The sequence below is a fragment of the Saccostrea cucullata genome, unplaced genomic scaffold, assembly GCF_032062105.1.
Source record: "Saccostrea cucullata isolate Sc308-1 unplaced genomic scaffold, CSIRO_AGI_Scuc_v1 ctg2900, whole genome shotgun sequence".
In the NCBI taxonomy this organism is placed as follows: Eukaryota; Metazoa; Mollusca; class Bivalvia; order Ostreida; family Ostreidae; genus Saccostrea; species Saccostrea cuccullata.
In genome coordinates this window covers 676-21,545 of record NW_026939229.1, presented here as the reverse complement: position 1 = coordinate 21,545, position 20,870 = coordinate 676, and the positions used below count along the sequence as shown (strand labels likewise).

General features: G+C 32.8%; 1 pseudogene; it reads left to right on the top strand.

Annotated features, from left to right (window-relative positions):
• The first annotated feature begins 424 nt into the window (after positions 1–424).
• LOC134252584 (uncharacterized) lies at positions 425–20,399 on the top strand (annotated as a pseudogene).
• The last annotated feature ends 471 nt before the right edge of the window (positions 20,400–20,870 follow it).

The following is a 20,870-nucleotide window of genomic DNA, read 5'->3' as shown; positions in this document are numbered from 1 at the left end:
AATGTAGCCAGACATATATTTTGAATGAATTCAGATTTCAATAATGTAAATTGTAACCAAAGGAAATTACTAATAAGAGGACGAGGTCTGTTCTCAACATTGCATAGATGCATTTTTTCTTGTTATAGGCACTATTGCCGGAACAGTTTCCGCTGCAGCCTCTCTCACAGCTACTATTGGAGGCTCCGTTGACTTCACCTGTACATATACACTAGACTCCGGTGATATAGTCTACCCAGGAGCTATTTTTTGGCATGTTAAAACAGGTCCGGGACCACAGGAGTTTTCATACATAGCCTCTTTTTCTCCTCCTGGTTCGGGTGGTTTCAATTCCTTTGAACACTTTCCTTTTGCCGCTGTTTATAAGAATCGATCGAATTTGTTAAATGTTACAGCTAATAGAGCGAATTCATACGTTGTTGTAATGCGGTTAAAAGGAGTGGTGTGTTCAGATGAGAATAACTACAGATGTTCTGTTGTATTTTTTAATACTGAAGCAGGTCTCAACATTAAGACAAAAGAAACATCTCTCACAACTAGAGGTATGAATTTCTATTTTAACTGGAGTACTGATATAGAATATATAATATGTATACACACTGAAAATATTGTATGAAATAAAGTTTTAATGGAATAAACCACGAAAAAAATCACTTAGCTGCAAGTAAAACTAAATGACAATTGTTACACAACATAATTATCTGCAAATCTTTATAGCACCTGCTGAGCAAATTCCAGTTCCTGTACCAGACAATATAGAAGAGAACATTGAAGTGACCTTGTCCTGTACAGCCAATGTTGGAAAACCTCCAGGACAAATCAGGTGGTGGCGCTACAGGAATGGTATAATGGCTCCTCAGGAAATTAAGGGAGTGTCTACCACCATTTCAGAGTTTAAGAGAGGCGTGTGCGTCTACAACGTGACCAGCCCAATTACATACAGGATGACTAGAGACGACGACCAGTCGATGTGGAGATGTTTTGTGGACAACAAATTATTGACAATATCAGACCAGTACAAACCTTACCAAAAATCTAAGAGGATTAATGTGTATTGTAAGTATATATTTATATCTATAGAACAATTGAAATCATGTCAAGTCACATGTAACTTGCACGTTCAGGTCATATTTGCATATACATGTACAGTGTGTTAAACCAATATACTTAAAATACCACTTTTACATGTAAGTATTGAATAAATATGAACATTGTATTCTTTGGTGTAATGATAACCATTTCCAGGAGCGTGTTTCTGAATATAATTACAGTTAAAGTCAATGTTCCAATAATAAGGAAGTTACCGAACACTGGTGCTGATTCCCAGTGTTATGTTGGTCCTCTGTTACCTTGACATGTGAAGCTGAAGGTAATCCAACTCCAGGAATGCACACAAATACGATGGTCAACAGGTATTTATGAACATTCACGGCTAGTCCCTATAGCATTGCCTCAGAGGTGCCATCCAGTAATGGGATACTTTTTCTGACCAATCTTCAGGAAACTGATACAGGGACGTACACCTGTACTGCATTTAATGGATTCAATGGGAAGTTTTTCAACGCATCGAATTACATAAGTTTACAGACTGGTAAGTGTTTGTAAGAAAGGCTTATGCTTTTATTATTAAATTTTCAATTGTGCTACATGAATGTTGAAAGTTGTTTGCTAAAATAGTGTAGGAAAACATTTTGTTCGTGGTTGGGTATAATTTTATCTAACTAGCTGTGTATGTTCTATCCAAAGCTCTCGGACAGAAAATACACAATTTGTTGGATAAAATCGTATCCATTCACACTAACAAGTGGAGACCCTATATCTGTTATGAATTAAATCAAATAATTGTTATTGGTATAAAATTTATTTTCCCATTGTTCCTTTTCCGTTCCTCTGTATGGTTTTGAAAATTATTTGGTCTTTCTTTTTGTTTTCGAATGGGCGTTAAAAGCATGTCAATTAAAACAAATCATCTTTTCTTTTTCTGGCAGCAAAAAGGAAAACTACCGCTAGTGCTATCTTAGCTACCACATCTTCTGCATCCTCTGAAAGAACATCTAAAAGATTCAAGATTACACCGCAGGGAGGACTGGGTAATGTATTTAAATTGTGTGCTTATTGTTCAGAAAGAACTTATTGTCATAATCTTAGGGATCAAAGAAAGGTGGTTTTTTTTTGTTGAGAGGGTATTTCATAAATATTGAGCTCAAAGCCTGCACCAATGACGCTTTATCACGAATCTTCGAAGAAAAAGTCTGTAAATAGTATTATAAAAGCAATATCGATAGTACTTAAAACAAAATTACATTTTTTTTTAATTGCTTATAATATCGTGTCTCTCTTTTACTGAATAGGTATGTAATTCTAAATATTGCAAACTATAAATGATAATTCAAGATTTTTTAAACTCTGGTTTGAAGCTGGGGATGAATAAAAAGTGAATATTGTGTTTTGTTCTACACGCAATTTTCAAAAATAGAATAATATGTGAAATATGTGAAGATAACGAAAAGTATTTGAGCTAAAAAATCCATTGAAAATAGCAAATTAAAATAGGAGCGGAGCGAACACGAACCTCAAAAACATTTGGAGAGGAAATCTGGCAATGATCTTGACTACAGTTCTGTTTTGTAGACCAAAGATAATTTTAAAATGACTACACATTTCTAGAGGGGTTCTTGTGATTCAATAAATACCCATTTTCTAAGTATTAGTTTATATTACAATGAAGCGCATTGAAGTGGTAAAATTTTCCGTTCGAATGGAACGTTTTGAGCTATCTTTAGAACGTTTATTGTCATCTTATGACACGCCCATTTCTTTAGAAATGGATAAAACGGTCAATTTGTTTTTTTTCGAATACCTGTAGAACAGGTTTACCATAAATATAATAGCCAATGAAATTTACAGCCTAAATAAATACCGAGTAAACACGTGTTCGACCGAAACATGTTTTGTGGTAACTTCAATAGACATGATAAGTTCAAAAATATGTACATTTTCGTTGCAATTTGTGTTTTACAGAAGCGGAGAGTCTTTAACTCTCTATTCTAATTCTTTTAAAGCTCCATTTCAGTGTAACTCATATTGCTTGTCGCGAAGAATGGGGTGTCCTAAAACATTACGAAGAATATTTCTTTCTCGTTTCTAAAAATATGGGCGTGTCATTATGTTGTAATTGACGTTCAAAACATGACTCAGAACGTTTAGTTCAAACGGAAAATTTTACCACTTCAATGCGCTTCATTGTATAATATAAAATCAATTCATATCTGTATTCTAAAAGAAAGGCAGTCAAATGCCTTTAAAATTTATAAAGACTTTGTGCAGCTTCCGGAAAGAATATGATTTCTTAAAGTAATATATTCAAACATCTAGAATTTTTCTGAAATACGTACATTTTACATTAAGATTTAAAGGTCAACTAAAAAGATCTGTCACTTTCATTTGATTTACCCCTATTTAACTTCAAATAAATAAAGGAGACTATATTACTTATTTGGTTATATCCGAACGTATTTCCGAAATATTTACGGTAAAAGATTTCACACCTGAAATCTGACCAAAAATTCCGTGCGAGTTATGCCCCTTGACACGAACCCGCCATATTGGAACAACCGACCCTGAAACGTCATGATTCAGACTATGGGAGATTAAAAAATAAAATACAGTGTATGGCCATGGTGTTGTGTGCTGCGCCAAACTGTGATATCCGACATGTATCTATATTGTCTTTCCCCAACGATCACAAATTATGCCATATTTGAGTAAGAAAGCTCAAAACTGTTAATTACTGGCCATCCAAACACTCAAAACTATGCGAGTGACGTTTGCCCCCGACTGTTTTGTTATTAACCCTTCAAGAGCGCGATGCATGGGGTACAGTCGACTCCAGGTTAAATAAAAGATGCCATACCTTGCATGTTCGACTACAGTCCATTGAATACTCAAAGCCATAAAAGGAAAACAGCAGATGTAGATGTTTCAAATGTACCAAAACAAGGTCGGACCTCGAATATTTTTGAGAAAAGACGTGCACTTGTAGTAAGTATTTTAACGTTTACAAATTGGTTTACAAAAATTTTAATGTGTCCATAATTATTTTAATAAGTTTAATAAAAAGTAGGTTTGTCCATCATAAATTGTACTTAAAATTGCGTGATTAACTTTAAATGCAACACCGGCATAAATCATATATACCGGTATAACGTTACAATTTACTAGTACATGTTCTGAAAAATTAATCACGATGGTAAATTTTAATTACTGAGTATATTTGCAATCTTATACAGGCTCTGAACCTTTATGAAGATGTAGAGATTATTCTTCCTCCTCCTAGCCAGTCCCAGGACAGTCCAGAGACTCTAAACACAGAAGTCAGCTATCAAAGCGACACAATGTCTTTTGAAATGTCTTCACAAACTACTGATGGGCTGGTGGTAAGCTTTGTCACATTTGTATTGATTTGCCAGTTAATTAACATACTTTAGAACATTTGAATTTATCAAGTTATAATTTTTTTTATTAAATAATAATTTTCACAAGTGTCTAATTTTGATTTTACTTCATAAATTTTAGAAACGAAGGCATGTCTTTATACAGGCAGAGATTCAGCCTAGTACAAACACACAACATTCAACATGTACAAGCTATTGAAAGGGTTTGGAAAGCAAATCAATATGCAATATTTGATGTAATAAGAAAACAGAATGTAGCGGTAGTTGTTGGGAGATGCTTGATGTTGTTCACCGGGACACACAACAAAAAGTGGAGTGCAATATCACTGTTTGTTACATTTTACCTTACTGTACTTGCATGCATATAATACTTGTCCAAAAGTAGAAATATTGACGTCAGTATTCAGCACTGAATATGTAATGGTTAACTCTTTCCCGTTGATGCATTTAGTTAATTTGCTTAAAGTTCTCAAAACAATATATGCTTGATTAAATTTTTATGGAGCAACGAAGTCAAAATTCAAAGTGGATGGAAATGGAGGGTTTTACAGGGTGCTTCAAGAGAGTAGTGACCTCGTTACTCATAGACATCCCCAGATTAAAGCTTACATAAAAAAAGAAAGAAGTGATATCAGCCATTGGTTTTATGTGTGGCATATGGCCGTAGGCTCTGTATATATGATAAACTGCTGTTTTATACAATTCATAACGCATTGGCTATTACATATTGAAGTTATTTAACTGAATAGCTATATATACTTATAATTAAAAAAATAGAATGTTGGGAAGAAAAAGAAGTACAAGCAAGTGGGTGATTGGTCCCGTTCTGGTGAAGGGGATGGCAAATTGGTTTCTGAGAAATGGCTGTCTTTCCTCAATCATATCACTGATGTTCACGAGGGTCATGGAAAGCGATTCCCCAGGTGCTTACATGGTACCTGTAGACTTATTTATATCAACATGCAAGATAATTACTGAGTATATATGTTACAGTAAATATGTGAAATCAGGAATTTCATGTATTTCCTAAACCATTCAGTAAATACATGTATTTACTGGCTGTTTTAGGAAATACATGTAATTAATGAATAGCTAGGAAATTCGTGTATTAACTTTAAATTTTAGCCAATTTTACACGTTTTTACTGAACAAAGCAGGATTAATAATATATGCATATCCTTTAAAACATTCAGTAAACATACAAATATTAAAATTCTTTTTTTTTAAAGCAGCATTTGATAAGAATTGTTTCTACAAAGCTGACGTTATGCATTAATTTTGAATTCCTTTATTGTACTTCTTATGTAAATGAAGTTTCTAATATTCACATTTCAAAAATATTTCTAACAAAGCTATGAATTTAGATCATTTAGCATCAGAATAATGTGTTTGAAATAGTTTTTAAATAATTTTTATTATAACATTTATAAAAAATGTACGAATTGTAAATGGTGATATAAGGGGTACTTCTGTTTATTCGAGTCTCACATCTTTAAAATTATGGTAAAACATATGTTTTGCAATTTTCAGTTAATTCAAACTCAATTTGTTTTTTTTATTTTGAACTATTAAAATTGTTAGGCTGGAAAATTCCTCAAAGTAAAATTTTGATTTTAATTCCTGACTTTAATTTCGTTACATTATGTGTATTTTATAGAGGAGGGGGTGGGTGGTTTGTTTCATTTTTGAGGAGAAAGCATAAAAATTGTTTTATTTGTAAATAAGATGCTTCAGGGTTTTAAATTTACTGTAAAAAACTGTAGCATTGTATGAATATATAAATAAAATAAGAAATGCCAGTAAGCGATTTTAGCATTTTAGATAAAAATATATAAAAATAATTGAAAGTTAGTTAAAGTATGTTGTGATATAGAAAACACATTCCAGTAAAAATGAAAGCAGAGTATCATTATATTTTAAGTTAATATTTACAAATAATACATTTTCAAAATTTGTACATAAATAAAAGTTTATTTCAAATATTATTTATTCACATATGGTATGCTCACTGATATGAACATTGATTATACTGTGCATCTATTCATATTTTATGATTCAAATTTTAAATTTATTTATGTCAACATGCAGAATAATTATGTCAACATAATTATGCTACATCTTGCATCTGCAATGTAAGATACAGGCATTCTTAAGTAAATTTACCCATTTTTAAATTATATATTCTAAATGATTGGTAAATTGCATGTCAGCATAATAAACTTGCATATTGACATAAATATGTTGAATGTCTACATTATTATGTTGCATTTTAACATAATTTATCTTGAATGTAGAGGGCAGAAATATTCCACCATACATTTGGTTTCTAGAGAGACTTAAACTACTGTTACAATGTTAATTTTTTTTTTTTATTGGAAATAATTTAGAAAATGTAAAAATGGAGAGAAATTAAACTCAAAAATCTTTGAATATATGCAAATCTTTGTTTTATAAAAAGTGAGTACTAAAAGTTTATATTTGCATATCCGCTGCTGTCTCCCACTATGAATATGTAGACACTAACAGAATTTATAAAACTATAGACGCAACTGCTCCTGCTATGAGTGCAATTGCTCTATCACACACGTGTAGAGCAAGCTCTACTACACTAATATACCGTGTTGAGAAGTATATATATGAAATGTTTCGTGACAGGAATAAATATTAGTTTTTTTTTTAAATATTCTTTGAAAAAAAAAGAAATTCAGAATGTTTAAAATTGCTGATTTATATCTTTAAAAATTTAATTTTGGTCAATGTATTTAACTGTATGATAATTTTTTTTAAAATTGTAGAGAACTGCCATATTTTTATTTTTTCGTATCATGCATATTTATACAAAGAAAGATAACTCTTCACACTTGGGTAATAACATTCAGAAAGAGAAAATTTCTTTAACTAGTATATTTATTTCAAGAATGATTTCAGCTATTAAAAAATAAATAGAAAAACTAAAAAAAAATCATAGAAAAGCATTCTTGAGAAATAATCATTATGATGCATTCTCATTTTTCATCATATAGCGTTAAATTATTGATTTTTGTCACAAAGTTTCAATAACGTTGTCGTTGATCGATGACGTCACAACTGCATCAAAACAAGAATTAAAAGAAGGTGATGACGGTGCTACTTGTATCCAGATAACTGTGTTTGAGAGGGAAATACTTTAAAAATTGTTTGTGATTTATTACAGAAAAGGAGCATTGATCAGATGTACTGATTTTAAAGCCATATTCTTTTTCTTTACTGAAGACCAAAAAGTGGCGTCCTTACGTAAGTCAGGATTTCCTCTGATATTCTTGAAAAAGATCAGAGAATGCAAATATAAGTAATAAACAACGATTATTCAGTGAACATGGCATTATGAATAGCAATAGCTCTGCTGGCTAACGCATCATGGAATATGCCAGCAGAGCAATTGCTATTCATAACGCCATGTTCACTGAATAACGTTGTTTATTTCTAAAATAAACGTTACTAGCTATTCAAAAAGAGCATATGAAGATATTGCATATTTTTATTATGGTCGTTTTATTGTTGTGATAGGGTTCGGTCTGCCTTATATTGTGTTGCACGATATATCTAGGTCATTGAATAGGGTTTTTTTTTTTTAAATCTCATAGGTATCAAAACCACTATTGATTTGGCTGTGGAGAGTGTACTAGGAATTTTCTTATCAAAAATGCAGAAATATACAACGAATAACGATGGGCTTTGACATTAATTCAATGGAATATGACAAATTATTATTTACTTTTTTGCATCTTTGTTTGTTATACCTTTCCTTCCTTCCTGGGGGTAAGTAATTTTAAAGGATTGCTTACTAGAATGAAATTTAATAAGTAACAGTTATTGATTTTTTTTTTTCATTTACCATGTTCACATTATAACATCCTGCATAATTTGCGTATATAAAAACACCTGAAAATATTTTTGTAAAATAAGTTTTCAATTACTCTGTAGGACGTTTTTCTAAGTATTAAAAGGAAATTGGCAGAACGACCTACTTGCATTAACGTCTTAATTTTAATTATGTATAATTATGTTGAAGATTTTGCATTCACTAAACTAATATAAACATTTTTAAAAATAATTTAGCCTAAAACTTAGCTGATCTCAAATAATGCATTACCTATGAGATAGCAATTCCGGTATCATGTCTTTAAATTTATCACCAAGATAATAAACCAATTGGTTTAAGAAAATGTAAATGTGGGGTGGTTTTTTCTGAGACAGTGTAAGAGAAGGGGTCTTTAATAAAAGAAAAAGAAAAATCAGCTTACCATTTGTCAGTAGGGGAAATGTGGTATTTTTATGTCCTAGTAAATGAAAGAGGAAATAAATCACATTACCAATGTATTACCTGACCACTCATTTTAGTGCTGTAAAGAAAAAAACTTCATACATAAATTTCAAATTGAATTTTACCTATTGACAATAACTCGCCTTTGAAACCTTGAACTTCAAGTATATTTAAGCTACAATTTTCAATGCATTTTCTTTTTGTTTTATTTTTCCGTTTTTTTTTTCTTCATCCATGCTCATTGTTAAAATTACTCTTACCTTGACTTGCTGAAAAGAAGTATAAATTTTTCTTAACTCTCTGCTCAAAATGTTGCAATTTAAAATGTAGTAATCAAAAGTTGTTATTGTTTTTTTGTGTGCTGATGTTGCAGTTTCATTTTGTTACATTTCACGTTGTATAACACAGCATATTTTATTGTAAAATTAAAACTTCCTCCTTCAGTTATGGAAAAAAAATGATCTTTAATTAAGAAATAAGGTATCATTTTTTGAGTTTTATTGAGATGTAAAACGGGTTGGTCACGTTATAGATCTACGTTAACGCGCGGTATTCAATTTGTCGGCACGGCCAGGTGTGTTATAGGACCGAAGACATCCCAAAATATGAATTCAATGCTTAAATTAATCACATATTTTTCTGTCTCAATAAACAAAGCAAACAGAAATTCTATTTGATAATATATAAAATTAGGTAATTTCTCAAAGTTAATGTTTGTTCAGTTTTGGTGAAAAAAGATTTATGAAGTAGTTTTCTTTTGCTAATCACATTGCAGTGGAATCGTTCCTAAGTTTATAAAAGGGGAACACACAGTAGTTTCCTTGTGAGCAAAGATCAAAATGTTCACTGCATGGCGTGTTTCTGAGGCTCGGATTGTTAATTTGTTGGCGATGTACGCGCATGCGGGCGGTTAATTGGGTCCCGGTCTGGCCGATGTATTCCTCTCCGCAGTTGGTACATGTAATACAATAAAGGAGGTTTTTGCTCTTGCAGGTCATATTTTCATTCACAAGAAATGTTTTTCCACACTTGAAAATAATAGAGGATCCTGTTCGTAGGTTCGAACAGGTACCGCATCTCGGATCACCGCATCTTGTTACGGAATATTGTTCTGGAGTGGTGTTGAATTTAGCTCTGGTCAATAGTCTTTTCAAATTTGGCGGTTGTCTTTGGCTGCGAATCAAATCCGATATTGGTATAAGTTGATGAAGATCATTATCCCGTTCAATGATGGTAAAATTCTTTCTTGCCTCTTGAAATATATTAATGTGTTTCGGATTGAATGTTGTTACAGAAGGGATTAAGAATGGATCTTTGTCCTTTTTTCTGGTTGTTCTTAAAATATGCTGCGGAATTTTCTTGGATTCTTCTATGGCAGAAAGGATAAGATTTTCTGGATAATGTTGTGCTAGAAGAAATGTTTTTAGTTCGGTCAACCTTTGATTTCTAGTTTCTGTATCTTTCACAATCATACAAATCCTTCTGGCTAAGTTGTAAGGGATATTTCTTTTGGTGTGAGTAGGATGGCACGAAGTGAAGTTTAGATATTGGTGCGTATTCGTGGTTTTATTAAAAATATCCGTTAAAATAAGTGAGTTTTGCTTTGTGACCATGACGTCATGACGTCATAGTTAACGTTACTAAGCAAAACAATCAGTTCAATTTATGTACACCTGAAGACGGATTATATATATATATATATATATATATATATATATATATATATATATATATATATATATATATATATATATATATATATATATCATTTTAGTTTTACTGTGAAAAAGTAAGAAAACCATAAAATCATATCTGAGAAATCATTGATATTTTTCCAATGCAGATTTCACATACAATCATCCCGCGTTGTCACCATAATTAAAACTTAGTGTGAAATACATCACTTATTTTTACACAGTTTGTTTAGTTATTCAGTTATTCGATAGAATACATAACTGAAAAAAACAAGAATACAAATTCGCAGTTCTTAACGGAGCTTTAATTATCATTTAAGAAATGCAGGACAGTCGGGATAACGACTCGAGGTGTTTTCACAGTAACTAGTGCTAATTGTAACGGGGACCGTTACAGATGTTCCCCAAACGTTCCCCATGTCCCCTTTCATGTCTTATTCCTGTAAACCTTTTATAAATATACTAAGTATCCAAGGATTTCATTTAAGAATATAAAAATTACAATGATATTAACTATATATCGTTTAACGTCTTGCATGCGCGCACAGGTACATGTACATGCATATGTAAGATGATTAAGCGATAAAGCGATTAACATCCCGCGAATAAAAGAAAACAATACAGATATAAAGTAACCATTTTTAGCTCACCTGAGCTGAAGGCTCAAGTGAGCTTTTATGATCACATTATGTCCGTCGTCCGTCCGTCCGTCTGTCCGTCCGTAAACTTTTCATATTTTCGACTTCTTCTTAAGAACCACTGGGCCAATTTTGACCAAACTTGGTACAAAGCATTCTTGGGTAAAGGGTAATTTCAATTGTTAAAATGAAGGGCCAAGTCCCTTCACAAGGGGAGATAATCAAGAAAAGACAAAAATAGGGTGGGGTCATTTAAAAATCTTCTTCTCAAGAACCACTGGGCCAGAAAAGCTGAAACTTATGTGAAAGCATCCTGGGGTAGTGCAGATTCTAAATTGTTCAAATCATGACCCCCGGGGATTGGGCGGGGCCACAATGGGGAATCAAAGTTTTACATAGAAATATATAGGAAAAATCTTTAAAAATCTTCTTCTCAAGAACCACTGGGCCAGAAAAGCTGAAATTTATGTGGAAGCATCCTGGGGTAGTGTTGATTCTAAATTGTACAAATCATAACCCCTGGGGTCGGGCGGGGCCACAATGGGGAATCAAAGTTTTGCATAGAAATATATAGGAAAAATCTTTAAAAATCTTCTTTTCAAGAACCACTGGGCCAGAAAAGCTGAAATTTATGTGGAAGCAATCTGGAGTAGTGTAGATTCTAAATTGTACAAATCATGACCCCCGGGGGTTGGGCGGAGCCACAATGGGGAATCAAATTTTACATAGGTATATATAGAAAAATCTTTGAAAATCTTCTTCCCAAGAACCACAGGGCCAGAAAAGCTGAAACTTATGTGGAAGCATCCTGGGGTAGTGTAAATTCTAAATTATTCTAATCCTGACCCCCAAGGGTAGGGCGGGCCACAATGGGGAATCAAAGTTTTAAAAAGAAATATAAAGGAAATATCTTTAAAAATCTTCTTCTCAAGAACCACCGTGCCAGAAAAGCTGAAACTTTGTGAAAGCATCTTCAGCTAGTGTAGATTCTAAATTATTCCAATCATGACCCCTGGGGGTAGGGCGGGGCCACAATGGGAAATCAAAGTATTACATAGAAATATATAGGAAAAATTTTTGAAAATCTTCTTCTCAAGAACCACTGGGCCAGAAAAGCTGAAATTTATGTGGAAGCAATCTGGAGTAGTGTAGATTCTAAATTGTACAAATCATGACCCCCGGGGGTTGGGCGGGGCCACAATGGGGAATCAAAGTTTTACATAGGTATATATAGAAAAATCTTTGAAAATCTTCTTCCCAAGAACCACAGGGCCAGAAAAGCTGAAACTTATGTGGAAGCATCCTGGGGTAGTGTAAATTCTAAATTATTCTAATCCTGACCCCCAAGGGTAGGGCGGGCCACAATGGGGAATCAAAGTTTTAAAAAGAAATATAAAGGAAATATCTTTAAAAATCTTCTTCTCAAGAACCACCGTGCCAGAAAAGCTGAAACTTTGTGAAAGCATCTTCAGCTAGTGTAGATTCTAAATTATTCCAATCATGACCCCTGGGGGTAGGGCGGGGCCACAATGGGAAATCAAAGTATTACATAGAAATATATAGGAAAAATTTTTGAAAATCTTCTTCTCAAGAACCACAGGGCCAGAAAAGCTGAAACTTATGTGGAAGCATCCGAGGGTAGTGTAGATTTCAAATTGTCTAAATTATGATCATTGGGGTAGGGTGGGGTCACAATATTTATTACAAGGGGGAAATCTAGTAAAGAACAGAATGGTCAAAGCTTTTCGGGTGAGCGATGTGGCCCATGGGCCTCTTGTTCAAGTATATGTCATTCTTTAAAATGCTTATTCACATTTTATTTCTCTACTGATTTTAACCTCGGAATAGCTACCCAATCAAGATAAACTTATTCAATTGAAGTTCCATACATGGAAAAGGAACTTTTCCTTTCTGTTCAGAATTTTTTTTTATATTTCCTCTCAGGCTATTTTGACAACTCTGGTAGGTACCTGTGCCTAGTAAATATTATATACACTGTACTTTGTAAATAAATATATATAAAGAATTTTGACCGGAACTATTAATTTTTTCCAATGCATTAGGAGGCTACTTTCTGGGATTTACAAGAGAAGTTTATAAAGACATTCGTGTCAGCTAATGTGACCAATATTTTTCAACACCTTATTACTATATTTTTCATGAATGCAAATACCTGATTTTTTTTTTACGAAGGAGCGTACATGTATATTGATTTTTTAATATACCGAAAATCGCTATTTCTGGTGATTGCGAAATTCTTAAAAATAATTCAAATAAATTTCAAAGGCAAAATAAACAAAGGATGCTTGATATTTAAATATTATTTCAAATCAGTAAAATTGAATGCTATTAACGACATTTGAATAAATAAACTATAAAAGACTTACATACAAATTTTGTTCAGCTGCACTTTAATTTCAAACACGACAGGATTTGTAATTTTTTCCGTATAAATTAATAGTTTCTATATACTTTGGAAAATCACATCAAATTTTTTAATATACTTTCCTCGAGCTCTTTTCTACAGTTTCCATGAAATTTTATGTGGGTCCGAGGTGTTATTTGAGCTTCACAGCGATCGATTTTCTACATGTATGTCGCTATTATTTTGATATGTGTGTGTGTGTGGGGGGGGGGGGGGGTATTTTTATTCTTAACCTATTAAACGTGGGAGTTGAATCTTGTACCTTACTGGAAGTAATTTAGATTGATTGTGACATTTGGATGAAAGGTCAAGGTCATTAAAAACTACCATCTCTATCCTGCCAACCGAAATAAACTCTGAAAGTTGTTTCTAGATACATGTACTTCATGTTTCTTTTTACCATTGGGTCAAGGTCAAAGGTTATGGTCTATTTCAAGTTCATAGATCAAGGTCACTTTGGTAAATAGCTGATATCAACATTTTATTCAGGTTACCAGTGACCTTGACTTAAGTTTCAAGGTCATGGGTCAAAAGATCTGCTTCAGTATGTTACATGTCTTGACATTTAGAAGTTCCTAATTCTGCATGAACATCAAAAACTCAAGTATACTGTTGTTTAACGCATTGTGTGTGCGCGCATGTACATGCACGTCCTTACATTTACTTTTCACAGTAGCATAAAGTAGGCATTCATTATATCTATTCATATTCGAAATTTCACCCGGTATTATTGAGAACCAAGAAAGTTTAATGCATTTGAAGTTTTAGCCAATCAGATTGCAGCACACGTGCATGTGCGTGCGTTCATGCTTATTATTATTATCATGCTGTATACAATGTATGACTATGTTCAAAATTTCAGAGGATTTTGTCGGAAAACAAAAAAAAATATTTAGACTTTAGTTTCAGCCAATCAGAGCGAAGCGCACGTGCATGCGCGTGAGATCTTGCTATTTTGACCGTGTCATCATGTCTATACTACTAATATATCCTTATATTATGTATGAGTTTCAGAGCATTTCATCATTCATTTAAAAAGTTACGGCAATATCAATTATATTGGTCATTTCACGTGTTGCACGTGCGCGCACATGCACGCACGTGCGTGCAAAATGACCTTCGTTCAGCACATCTGCATAACATACCTTGTAACCCTAAAACGGTGTTTTAGCCAATCAGATTGAAGCACACGTGCATGTGCGTGCGTTCATGATTATTCTTATATATCATGCTGTAGATCTTCATAATGTATGACTATGTTCAAAATTTCAGAGGATTTTGTCAGAAAACAAAAGAGATATTTAGACTTTAGTTTCAGCCATTCAGAGCGAAGCGCACGTGCATGCGCGTGAGATCTTGCTATTTTGACTGTGTCATCATGTCTATACTACTAATATATCCTTATATTATGAGTTTCAGAGCATTTCATCAAAAATTTAAAAAGTTACGGCTATATCAATTATATTGGTCATTTCACGTGTAACAATGTGCACGCACGTGCAAGCAAAATGACCTTCGTTCCACTCATCTGCATAATATACCTAGTAACCCTAAAAAGGTTTCACCTAGATCGGCTGAGCAGTTTACAAGAACATTCGCGGACAAAAAAGTACACAGGAAGAAGAAGAAAAGTCAGAAGAAAGTAAAAACAATATGTTCCCAAACTTCGTTTGGGGAACATTATTAACACTTCATACACAAAATGACCAATTATATCACAATCTCAATCCAGAAAATCATAATTACACACAAGTCAGCTTGTATATGTGAAAATGCTGAATTATGCATGTTTATGCAAAGATTTATTTTTTTTTTTTCAAAAATGAATTTTCAAAAAATGAGTTCAAATTTATATGAATTTTATTTTGTACGACTAACCGATTACAGATTTTCTAACCGATTGCCATTGTTCCGACCGAGTAATCGGTTAACCGGTTACAAATTGCCATCACTAGAAAATAAATAAATAAATAAATATATATATATATATTCTGTAGTTTAAGTGTAAAAATCTACAAGTTCTCGCCTACGTGTATACACGTTTAAGATCTCAACCTCTCTATTATCTAAAACATTACATGTGCAATAGATTGAATGAAAGACAGCCTACTTTGTAGATATAGAGTATTTGACCCCAAAAGCATGTATCATATATACAGTTAATTTTAACGTTGGTATAAGTAAATAATCATCTATTGATAAAATTGAATTGATATGCACACTTCTTACATAATTATATAATATTTATATTTAAGGAAGTATTGCTGGTTCAGTTTCCACAGCTGGCTCTCTCACGCCCACAATTGGAGGCTCTGTTGACCTTACGTGTACATATACAACAGATTCTGATGATACAGTCTTGCCAGGATCTGTTTCCTGGCAAGTTAAAACAGGATCAGGACCAGAGGATTTTACAAACATAGCATCTTTTTCTCCCCCTGGATCAGGTGGTTCTAATTCCTTTACAAACTATCCTGTTGCTGAGGATTATAAGAATCGATCTGAATTATTCAATGTAACAGTTATTGGAGCCAATTTTTATGTTGTTGTGATGAGAGTAAAAGATGTGATGTGTTCGGACGAAAATTACTACAGATGTTCTGTTTTATTTATTAATCCTGGATTAGGTACCATTACTAAGACAAAAGAAACCTCTCTCACATCTAGAGGTAAATATTTTATTATACGTAAAGTACTGCTATTTAAATGCGTTACTTATGTTCTAAAAGTGTCATATACATGTAAATGTGCTAAATGTATTCAATTTAAATTGTATTGAAACCACAAAAATTGTCGTGAATGCAAATTAAGAATAGTTTAATAAAAGATAAAAAACATATTTACAGCACCTGCTGAGCAACCATATGACATTCCAGTTCCTGTACCAGACAATATAGAAGAGAACATGGAAGTGACTTTGTCCTGTACAGCCAATGTTGGAAAACCTCCAGGACAAATCAGGTGGTGGCGCTACAGGAGAGGCATAACAGCTCCCCAGGAAATGACAGGGGTGTCTACCACCACCCCACCAGTTCAGAGAGGCGTGTGCGTGTACAACGTGACGAGCACGGTAACATACAGGATGACAAAGGATGACGACCAGTCGGTGTGGAGATGTTTTGTGGACAATGAACTGTTAACAATGCCAGACCGAGACAAACCTAACCAAGAATCCAAAAGGGTCAATGTATTCTGTAAGTTTATCTTTGTGTTCATGTCATGTGTAACTAGCACTGATAGATCATGAGCAGACATGAACATTTATATACTAATACAATGTGTAAAAGCGCATAAAATAATAAAATACTGTATACAGGAAAAATTTCGCCTCTGTTTTATTTTCGCCCCTTTCAACATAGACACAAGTTGGTAAATTTACTACAGGATGTCAGTATAATTTCTTAACCGGAACTGTTACTGGACGTATTTAAACCGGACAAAAGTAGTAGTGTCAAAATAACATGGGGCGAAAATACATGTACCTCTAACCCCTGCATTCAGTAGCTTACATAAAGCAAAATGTAACGGAGCGTTTTTCTAATTAGGGTGAATTCACCATGCATCGGACACCCTTGTACTTCAACAAGTTCTAGCGATATCGCTATCGACGGAAAATTATCAAAATGGAGTTTAACATTTAGTTTGTGATTAAAATATCAATTTAGGACACAATTATATGTCGTTTATTGAGAAAATTTCCCCAAAAATCGAGTTTTTAAGAAAAACTAAGAATTCACCATGGATCGGACATTGTTCACCATTCATCGAACAGACAGTATGGAGACCGGAAAAATATCATACCTTTATCACAGTGCTTTAAAATCCTTGATATGGATATATTTTCATCTTTTATCAAAGAAATATCCCTCAACATAATTTAATCGACGATATTATTGCACAAATGTAGAACGATTCTAGAGACCTCACTCTGCCTTAGAAATGCTTTAAAATGCTTATAATTCCGAAATTCGCGCCTTTTTCTCATGGTTTATCATACTCTGGTTTGTAGAAATAAATTGAGTAAAATTCCAGACGTCATATATCGATAACTTGTTTTTTGTCTGAAAATATAGAGTTTTTATTTTCTTTTTCCGCAAAAAACAGCTGTCAGCTGGGTTCAGTATGAGAATGGTAGTGCTTACCTTTGCATCGAAAAGTGTCCGATGCATGGTTAATTTGTGTCCGATGTACGGTGAAATTAGCATACTGGTAAAAACCAGCTATAATAAGAATTAAACAAACATTGAAGTGAAACTTCTTTATAATTTATGTAAAATTACCAATCCCTGACAAAATTCATCAAAGTCCGACTCGTTCCATGGAAGTCGAATTAAAAAGAACGATAACTCTAAAAATTGCAAAATCATAAATTTCGAGTTATTCCCCTTTGATGATGTAAAATATGACGTAACTTCAAGGCCATTTGCGGGGTATTTCTATCACAATATGATAAACACAATCGGTATCATTAAATAATTTAAATCTTCATCTTTATGACAGAAACAAATAAAAACACAGAACTCTTACGTTGAAAGAGAGTTTATTGCCTAAAGTTGTCCGAAGCAAAGTATGTGTCCGATGCATGGTGAACTCACCCTAATGTAAATTATAATTTACCATAACAAACATCAAGTTCTTTAGTGTGTTTAAGTTCAGAGTTACTAGAATTAGGTAGTTGCACGGACCACTAATGTTAACTCTCAGTATTTTGCTATAATTATAGTTAAGGTCAATGTTCCCATCATAAGGAAGCTTCCAGACGTTGGTCCTGACTCTCAGTATTCTGTTGGCTCCTCTCTGACCTTGATCTGTCAAGCTGATGGTAATCCAACTCCTGGGATCCACACAAATAAGATTGCTAACAGGTATCTATGGAAATTCAAGGCCAGTCCCAATGACAATGCTACAGAACTATCATCCGTTAATGGAACATTGACTCTGACCAATCTTCAGGAAACAAATACAGGGACTTATACTTGTACTGCATTCAATGGATTCAATGGAAAATATTTCAATGCATCTAGAGACCAAATTTTACAAATTGGTAAGGGATTGTTTCGTTAAGACTTGTTTCCCTTTGATTTAATGGTTGATGTGCAAAAAGTCTCATGTTCAAAGAGTAACATTTTTTTGTCTCATTTGTACTATGGATATGTTTAAGAAAACATTGGATTTTATCAATTTTTTATAATAAATATTTAAGAGATTGCATAAAATTTTAGAGCCTTGTTAGAAACTCATGATCAAAGATTAAAACAGAGATTTCTTTGAGAAATCAGCTGTATCCCGTCAAACCTGGGTTGAATGTTTTTTTTAACTTATTATCTAAAGACTTCTTTTCGTTTACATGTGGATAGTGAAAACTACAACTACCACTACCCCACGTACTACGCCTATAATCGGTACGATTGGATCTTCTGAAACATTCACAACACAGAAACGAAGCGGTAATATTTTAGTATGCATGCATTTATTCATATAAAATAATATATAATTAATTTTAAAAATACATCATAGTTATCATCGGCAATGTTTTAATGAACCACCGAGGGAATTTATCCCTATTAACCTTTCAGCTGTGATTCCTCTTAACTTGCATTTGTCACTAGTGCTTAACAATCTATGTAAATAAAAAGTAACAGAAAAGTACAAAATTTCAAAAATAAATAAAATATTAAGTTCTTTCGAAGTTTTTTTTTTATAGTTAGACAGATTTGAATAATAGATAAATAATAACACCTCTCTATTATTTCAATAAATATTCGTCCAAGACATTAGTGGGTTCAAGAAAAATCTGAGTTGTTAGAGTTTACAGTAGTGCTTATGAAAAACTGTTTTGTTTTGCACAGTCTTATGTTTCTCTTGCAACAAACTTTATTGATCAATTAACTATGTTTTATTCTATACCTCTGAGCATCCTTTGCCATGATAACATACTTTACAAATTCTTGAGAGGGACAACAAACAAATAAACAAACAATGATTTATAGTTTTGTAACATACTCAGATGCATCCCAAGATCTTGTACTTCTTGTAATTTTGTGTAAAGTAAGGAAGTTATTTTTTTCTGCGTTTTATAATCGCACTCATTATTTAAGCGTATAAATTTATTTCATTTTTTTTGGGGGGGGGGGGTATTCTATTGGAATATTCTACGTGTCTAGAGTCCGAATTTACTAAAATTTTTATATTATTTTAAATTAAAAAAATGAAATTACAAATGCTTTCCACGATAGAACATGGTTATTATAGTTATTAAACATATTGACAGTACTTATGTCGACGTAAAATGATTTCATGAATAAAATAGAGCAATTTTTCAGAGAAAATTGCATATTTAAGATTTTAATACCCTACCGCAATGGAATTGGAGGGGATACAGTTACGCAATCCTTGCGTTTTACGTAACGTATAATTGGCATTGAGTTTGATGTCAGATGCTGTCTTATCGTGTTTGAGATCTTATAACTCAAGTCCGCAAACATTACATCGCTATCTAAATATATTATTCATTAAGATATCTTTGATTTATCACTTTAATATTGCTGTTGAACCTTTTTTTCAAATTTCATATTTAATGGTTGAAATTTTTACAAAAAGTTATTTTATCATTCATTATTGGTATTTTATGTTCAGGATTTCATACACCTCAATCAAAATTGGAAATTATTGTTGGCGGGACAATTGGAGGAGTTGTTTTAGTTGTTCTTGTTGCCCTTTTTATCTTTAATAGAAGATACCAAATTTTATGTGTTGGTAAGTATTTAGTTAAAGTTATGAGTAATTATGATTTTTTTTATTCTTCTGAATTAGTCAATCATTTTAGAATAATGCTTGGAAAATATTACTTTCAGAAAGAAAACAAAATTCAAGGTAAGAACGTTAACATAACATGGAATATTCAGTCAACACTGTTTTTACTACTATACACTATACGAGGGGCGTTCAATAAATATTGTCATTATTAATGAAACAAAAAACGTTTTTCTATGACTTTGTCTTAATGATTTAACCAAAATATTCTCTTTCAATTAAAACGTATATCCGTAACATTTTCATTTAATTTCTAATTGTTTTTCGAAGACATTTTTGAGTATGACCCTTCGTATACTGGAATATGACAGATCCTATGATTTGCTGTACTTGATATTTTTTTCTGATAGATGTTTTTCTAAGTTTAGAAAATAAACAAGTCAAAGGTTTAAAGATCTGGCAAATATTGTTAGTGTGACAAAACATTAATTTTCTATTTATCCCCAAAACTCCTTTATTCTTCATGGCCTGTGGTTTTGGACGCCGTCATGAAGACATGAAATGTAGTGAATTCTTCATTCTGTTTCCTTCCTCATAGAAACC